The sequence below is a fragment of the Syngnathus scovelli genome, chromosome 13 (assembly GCF_024217435.2).
Source record: "Syngnathus scovelli strain Florida chromosome 13, RoL_Ssco_1.2, whole genome shotgun sequence".
Lineage (NCBI taxonomy): Eukaryota > Metazoa > Chordata > Actinopteri > Syngnathiformes > Syngnathidae > Syngnathus > Syngnathus scovelli.
In genome coordinates, this window is record NC_090859.1 from 7,854,219 (window position 1) to 7,862,112 (window position 7,894).

A 7,894-nucleotide genomic window follows, 5' to 3' on the forward strand; every position below is an offset into this window, starting at 1 on the left:
GCCACCCAAATCCTAAATCTAGTTGTTTTTTTAAGTCAAGGCATTTTCTCATAGAGGTAAAAAAAAAAAAAAAAAAGATGCACAGTAGGAGTGAAAACATACAGGAGAAGAATACACTTAAAAGCCCAGCTCAGTCGAGACAATTAAGTGATACAAAACCTGATCAAATAACCCTATAAAAGCAGTACGTTATTTACATCCAGTTACTATGGCTGCTCTGAATTAGCAATTTTTTTTTTTTTTTGCCCCCAATGTATTCAATAATTGATTTCTAAAGTCTAAACTTCTAAAGTCTGAAGTCTAAACCTTGGCATTGACTTTTAAAAATATTTTTAGGGAGTAAAACAACCTCAGTGCTGTCAATTGTAGTTTCATCTCTGTCCTTTACTTTTTTGCAATACAATGAAAGCATAGCATTTCAGTGATTTTTTTTTTTCACCTTGAATCTGAGCTGCTTTTCCTCTTACGCGAACAAGATCCGAGCATCCTCTCATAAGTCAAGATCTTATTTTTATACCTACTTTAAAGTCTTATGTCAGTGTCTTTCTTTACCTGTGCATCACAGTTTCATCATACATAGCAGTGCTATAGGCCAGAGTTTCTGCATGAGTGTTTTTACAGTTAGCTATCCATGTTATGCATAGTGAACTCTAGTATTGACCTCATTCTCATCAAAACCATCATCATCATCATCAGTCATATAACCTTTGACATTGTAATACAAAACATGCATTTATTTAGATGTCCAAGTTATTATTAGTCGTCATTATCATTATTTACTTGCTAGTTCGGGCTTCAACTGGATTCTATAAATCATCAGTAGCATTAGCAAAGGGTCGAAGGTCATCTGCTTCTTATTTATTTTTGGTATTCAATCTGTTTTATCCTCCAACTCTCTCACTCTAAAATGTCATCAAAACCAAATCATTACATTCAGGTTTTTTTTTTTTTTTTAAACAATGCTTTCCATAGTTCACCCAGTGAATCTGAAACAAATTAAGTATTTTTTTTTTTTTTTTTTTTTTACATTTTGTACATTTTTGTTGGTAAAGAAAAAGAGACATGAGAAAATTTGGGTTGTGGAATAAATTGATGATCAAACATGAAGGAGACAATTGGAGAATTATTATTGTTCCACTCTATGTATAAAAACCAAACAAAAACATCAATAAATACATCACAATGGTTTTATCCATGAACATGTGAATCCGGTGTCATTACTGTTTTTGTAAAAAAATATATATATATACATATACAGATTTGAAGTGTGCTTCAGATGCCATGGACATTTTCAAAATTCATACTGGCCAATAAAAGTCAAATTCGTTATTTTCAAGGTGGTAATTAGTGTGAAGGCCTTCACACTTATTTTATTCCTGCACTTTTACTATTATCACACTTATTCCCCCCACTTTTTTTACACTTAGCAACTTTCACATAATTCATCCGATTCACCCCATTCCAACTTCAACATTATCTAAATACTCCAAATATTCACGTGAGGGGAGCTTCCTTTTTTTTTCCATTCGAAAAAATGTTCAGTTTTCCCAAAATTCATAAAATTTCAGCCAAATTTTTACCTTTGATTCTTAATGGCCCATTCAACATATTTCACGTTTACATTGTTCCAATTTGAAATTCATATATCAGCTCATTCAATTCACATTGGGTAGGATTTTCAACATTCCTAAAATTGCCATTGTCAAAAAATCCACATTTTCACCTTTTTAGCTTTTAAATACATTTTATTGTGCACTTGGTGTTTCCAAGATTGTAGAAAAGTTTAATCTGAGGTACTTACGTAATATGTTTGGGGGGGATCTCCATTCAGTTTTATCTATTTTCTATTACGTATTTTTATCTAGTACGTCACAGTCTTTGGGGCGGCGCTATCAAACCAGGTAATGGGTGCGGCCAAACGGTTTTGTAAATCCGCCATCTTTATTACTCGAAGAGTCCAAACAACTCATGGTTGCCAAAGTGGAGAAATTAAAATGTCCCATTGTTAGATGCATTAATCCACACAAATCATTGCTACATTAGAATCTCAAAGAAGTGACTGGTTAAATTTAATTTTTCATGACAAGGTGCGTTTAAAAAATCTCAGTATATTGTCAGTATAGAGAAGGATTTGCCGAAAGACTTTGTTTCATTGAGGGTTCAGTTCCTTCAATCGATGGAAACGACGGACACAGTAAAGCCGTAAACTTGAGATGACACAAAAATAATAAATCGTATTTCACTTTCATATTGTCCCCTCATTTTCATAGCATTGGCATCATTAGCGCCGTGCGCTCTGTTTTCACTTCTTGTGGATGTATTTTGAATAGTTGTATTATTCTTAATGAACAGAATATTGTGTTAAATGCATTCGCATCTGAAGGATTTAGAACCATGCCATGCCAGCTTTAAACTATTCAGTTTATGCCAACTGATTCCAAGAGTTCTCCCTCATTAAAAATTCTACATTCTCCCTATTACCAGACCCACAAGTATTTAGACTCATTCAGTTTTTTCCCCTCTAATTTCTACATTTTTTCCACCGATTCATCTCGTTCCAAGTTTAACCTATTCAGCTTATGTCTACTGATTCCAAGAATTCTGCCGTATTAAAAATTCAAACTTAAAACTGCACAGGTGTTCACTCACTAAATATTGTACAAATGAAACCTCCAGAGTCACTTTGCTGATGTTGGGCTACTTGTCCAAATTTTTTTTTTTTTTTTTTGCCTGTTAATATTAATTATATTGGAACTCATTTTTCTCATGGGGTCCAACTTTCTAAAAAGCTTTATTTGCATCCAGGCATTTATCAATTCATAAAAGTGAAGTATAGAATTATTAAAATGTAATGACAATGAATAAAAGTAACCAAATTTTGATCCCTCATGACAAACTATACGGTATTCTAAGTTGTGTATCACATGCAGTTGCAAAATTCTGGAATTTAAAAAATATCTCTTGTCTCATAGCTAAAACCCAAATGTTTTTAGTTTGCAGCAAAAAAATAAAAGCCTTATAATCAGTCCCAATACATTTGATGCAAAGTGCAGAAGTTTAACAAAATTTCGGCTGAAATAGGCTCAGTCTCATTTGCAAACTTTGGCAAAACCTCAACATTTACACATAATTCATTAGACATAATATTGCTACTTTGACACAACGCTATGAGTTGATCGTTTGAGTCTTCTTTTCCTGTAACTTACATGGAATCTGATAACTTGAAAAAGTAACACCAGTCTTTCCCCTTATTTTTTATGCACTTCACAATCACTCCATTTTCTTTCTTTTTTTCATCCCACCATTCCTCCGCTGTAATCATCTACGCATCGACCTCGCATCATCAATCCACCTCATCACTTTTCACCTTTAAACCCCGCCCTCCTCTTCCTCCCGCTCCCCTGCCACTGTTGCCAAGGAAACAACAGGCCATTGGGTTGCTGGTAAATCTAGTGACATTGTCTTTCTATTACCTGCGGGTCAGATTCCTGATAAAGAGGACAAAGCGTGGGAAAGCGACGAGTGACTGCAGCTTAAGCGTTTGTAAAACGCTGCCGTCTTAATTCGTACAACTTGCAGTGACAAAAGAGCCAGAGGGGAAAATGTTTACGGTGGCAAATAAATATGACTCCCGCTGCTGTAAGTACACCGATAAGAAATCTGCGGGGATCTTAACAACCTCCCGCACAGATGTGCAATACAGCCCATCATTGTGGTGATGTTCATCTTTTGTTGATTTCATCAGAAAGAAGTTGATTGAACCCTTTGGGCGAGTATGAGATATCGTCAGATTGTGGCAAATCCTCCCTAAAAGTGGCAGAGATGGAGTCGGAAATGACGGGACAATAATGATGCAAGTGAACGTACACTCGTTGCCCACTTTGTTATCATAATGATTGCTAATACGTGCTGTAATATGATTGGTATGTCTTAGTTTTGTTTGTTTTTAATACAGATTTTTTCATCTAATTCTATTATGCAACGTGTAAATACCACATGATGGTCATCATATCGTTGCAGATTTTGGAAGGCCCTCAATCTAATGAGATATTTAAAGATATAATGCTCAGTTAGATATCACTGACAGCCTTTTGGGGAGGTATTTATTTTAATTTTGCCAATGATTGCGGATGTGGTTTGGAAGTGGTGCAGAACTTCAGCAACAATTGTCATTTGACGGTACAACAATATGAAATCAAACATGGGGATGCTATTCACTAGAGTCACCATTGTCTGGATAATTTCTACTTGAGCGACAGAGTAAAGTGTCCTCAGAATTAGAAGTTTGTTGGTTTGACTCCCCTAAAACGTGTTGAGGAGGTTTAGATGAAATAACATCGCATCGATAATGGCTGGTGGCAAGAGTGACTACATCACATGCGCGGACAGAAGACTGCTCAAGTTGACCAGCCAACGCAAGACTCCCCATTCCCTTCTTTGATTTTTGTGGTTTTAATCCACCCCCTCCCCTCATCCCTCACTTTTTTTATCCGTCTTCTCTGTTCTTCAAAATGTTTTTCTTATTCTTTTTCAACTTCATACCGCTCTCCCTTTCTCTGCAGAAATCAATGGTCGTTCTCTCAATAGGAGGTCACAGGGTTGGCCTTGCAGTTTTTCAATTACAAGCAGACTGCAGTCACCACACAATACACACACACACACACACACACGGGAACACACACTCACCTGAGCTGCGTGGCTAGCAGACAGAGTAAATGGAGCAAAGAGGAGAACGAACAATTTGGATGTTGGAAAGGCAAGAGAGCGAAATAAGAGAAAAGGGCAAAGCATAAAGGTTTCGAGTCCAAATGGAATTTCATGTTATCCTTTTCCTTTGTAAGTTCAGTTTAATGGAAGTGTGTAAATATCCACTTTGAACGACTAAATAAGTTTGACTGCAAGAATGTAAAAACAAAGAATGAATGAATGTATCCAGGTGTTAGCTAAATTACATACACAGCTCAAGATTAAGAAAAAAATAACTACTTCAAGGTAGCTTTTTATCCATTTCACAGTAAAAACAAGAAAATGTTTCCAGTCTATGATGAAGCCTTATTTTAGCTTTCATTGGTCTGTACTCATTTTTTCAACATCCATCCAGCCATGCATTTATTTTTATACCCCTTATACTTTTCAGAGGAGGCGGAGTCTATTTCAGCCTTCACACCTTCACCAGGTAGGATTTGAATCAAGTCAGGCCACTGAACCGTTAGAGCAGTGTTTCCCAACCTTTTATCATTCACAGCACAACTTTTCATTGGAGAAAATCTCGAGGCACACCACCAACAAAAATCTGTTAAGTGTCACACCAGCTTCTATATTAAAATCAGTTATATTACAACAAAAGACGTAAAGTTCTACTCCTATATATGTATGGAGAATCGTATAATTGAATAAAAATAAATACTAAATATTCTTTAAATTGTGTATATATATATATATATATATATATATATATATATATATATATATATATATATATATATATATATATATATATATATATATATATATACATACATACACATATTGTCATATAAAGTAGTTAACCAAATGTCTGATTTTTATGTTTTGATTGGCGGATATAAATACAAGGGTTAGGGTGAGTGAACAAATCACTTCCTAAAGTGATTCGTTCTTTTTTCAGTTCATATGACTTCAACCAGTAGGTGCCGGTAATGCGCATTGAAGCTGGTGCCACCTCGCCGTAAATCAAAACGAAGAAGAAAATGACGTAACTTCCCTTTCACAAACGAGTCGTGAATTGCTTTTCCCGTTCCCAACTGACCGGATCTGTGAGTGAGTGATTTGCAGTAAATTTCAAACCAGCAACCTAATGTGAAATTGCAGTAGATATATTGGATAACAATATCTAGGCGTATACATGCATACACGTTATTTAAAAACTACTACAAGTGTTATAAAATCAAGATTACCCAAACAGAAGCATAATCTCCCCATTGTTGCATAACGGCGCATCCATTCATGCAATAAAGTTAGCCGTTAGATTGGAGAAAACGTGCATAAAAGAAGTGGTGTTTCAGTGAGTGGTTCTTTCTTTCCTTGGCAAATCGTAAATCGACATTCTGGCTTCCATAGTTCACGCCGGGAGACGCAACACGTTCACTGACTGATCCGTTGATGCACGGGAAGACAGTTCAGCCATTGACTCGTTCGCGAACGGGAAAGTCAGGATTCGTTCCCTCACTGATCCGTTCTCAGGATGAACTGGAAATGCAAATCACTCACTCACTGACTCGTTCACTCACAGATTCGTTCAGTCGGTGAACAGGAAATGCAATTCACGACTCGTTCGTGAGCAGGGAGTTACGTCATTTTCTTCTTCGTTTTGATTTACGGCGAGGTGGCACCAGCTTCAATGCGCATTACCGGCACCTACTGATTGAAGTCATATGAACTGAAAAAAGAACGAATCACTTTAGGAAATGATTCGTTGACTGTTGTTCACTGGGGAAAAAAAATCGTTCTTTTGAACGAATCGTTCACTCACGAGCCAACACTAACAGCAACACACATAAACTGAGTATGTGCCGATGCCCAACATGAAATCTCAAGATTCTCCGATTTGCCACGCATGCACGATTAGCAAGTGGCTTACCAGGCCTTGCGCGAACTGACCTGTGGTTTGGCGATCCTGTTTACAATGCGCTCGGTATTTAATGTCGGACAATTTCTCACGGCACAGCTGAACATCTCTCATGGCACACCATATTTGTATGAGTATTCAAAGAATGTCATCCAATACAATACAAATTAATTGAGATGGCTATTTATGAATAAGAGAGTACGAGGGATTCAATAAAGGGAAAGTGATGTGCTGTGATGAGGCCAGAAAAGGGGAGAGAAGAGAAAAGCAGAGCAGGAAAGATAGAAGAGGAAGAAAGGGAGAAAGGTAAGTGGTGACAGTGACATGAAAATAAAAACAAAGGGAAAGACTGTGGCTGGCTCAGATGCTGAGGGGTTGTTGGGGCGGGGAGGCGTGCAAAATGGGAGGATGGGGGAGAAAAGGGGAGAGGGCGCCAAGCCTTGCAACCTCAGGGGTTATTGGGTCGTGGACAACCAATCTCTCTCAGCTTAATCAACAGCAGCAGAGGTGATTGCAACACCGCAAGGGGTGGGGGGGCTGCTTAGAGGGGCTTGGAGGGAAGTGAGGGGTTTGGCAAACTGATAGAATGAATGGGAAGGTGTTGGAAGGTGGTGGGGATGAAGCTGGGAGATGGGGGGAAAAGATTGGTCAGACAAAAGGGGAGAAAAGTGGAGAGGTAGAAAGAGAAAATGGCCAAGCTGAGAAAGGAAGAAGAAAGGAGGACGAGGACTGAAGAAGATGGAGGATTAAATCACAGGACTGTTTACAAAATTGACAGATTAAGGATTACAATTATGTGTGTTTCCCGTTCATTTGACAAAATAACTGCTGGTTTTCTTCTATTTATAAAATAATAAGAATGACTCCATCAGAACCTGTGGATAAAGAGAACAAATTTTGTTGTGTTTGGGTTGTCTGAGTAATTTCATGACTAGCCTGCTAGCTAATATTGTCGCTCAACACTACCTTATCGGTTTCCCCAATAAAATCACAATTCACGGTTTTCATGTATCACGTTTTGCCGTTTATTTGACTATAGAGGAAGACATGCTGAAACTCCATGACTCAATTTTTGTTTTAAACAATAGAGACAGGTAATACAATAAATCAAAAGCAAATAAATACATTCAAACATAAAGGGGGCGGGGGGGGGGGGGGGATTATAAAGTGGTTCTACTAAATGCACTTTTCAGATGAACACACGAGAAAAATTCAGCTTTTGGCGGCAGATATTGCCTTAAAGTACAAACAGCAGGGAACCTCATTCAACTGTTTGCACTGCTTTTT

The 7,894-nt window shown here is 37.4% G+C and overlaps 1 protein-coding gene across 1 annotated transcript in view; it reads right to left on the minus strand.

Annotated features, from left to right (window-relative positions):
* Nucleotides 1-7,608: 7,608 nt before the first annotated feature.
* fech (ferrochelatase) overlaps nucleotides 7,609-7,894 on the minus strand; it is an 8,997-nt gene continuing 8,711 nt past the window's right edge. Inside the window, exon 11 of the mRNA XM_049737803.2 lies at nucleotides 7,609-7,894. This exon is cut by the window's right edge and continues 1,610 nt beyond it. The gene's annotated coding sequence lies outside the window, so the exon portion shown is untranslated.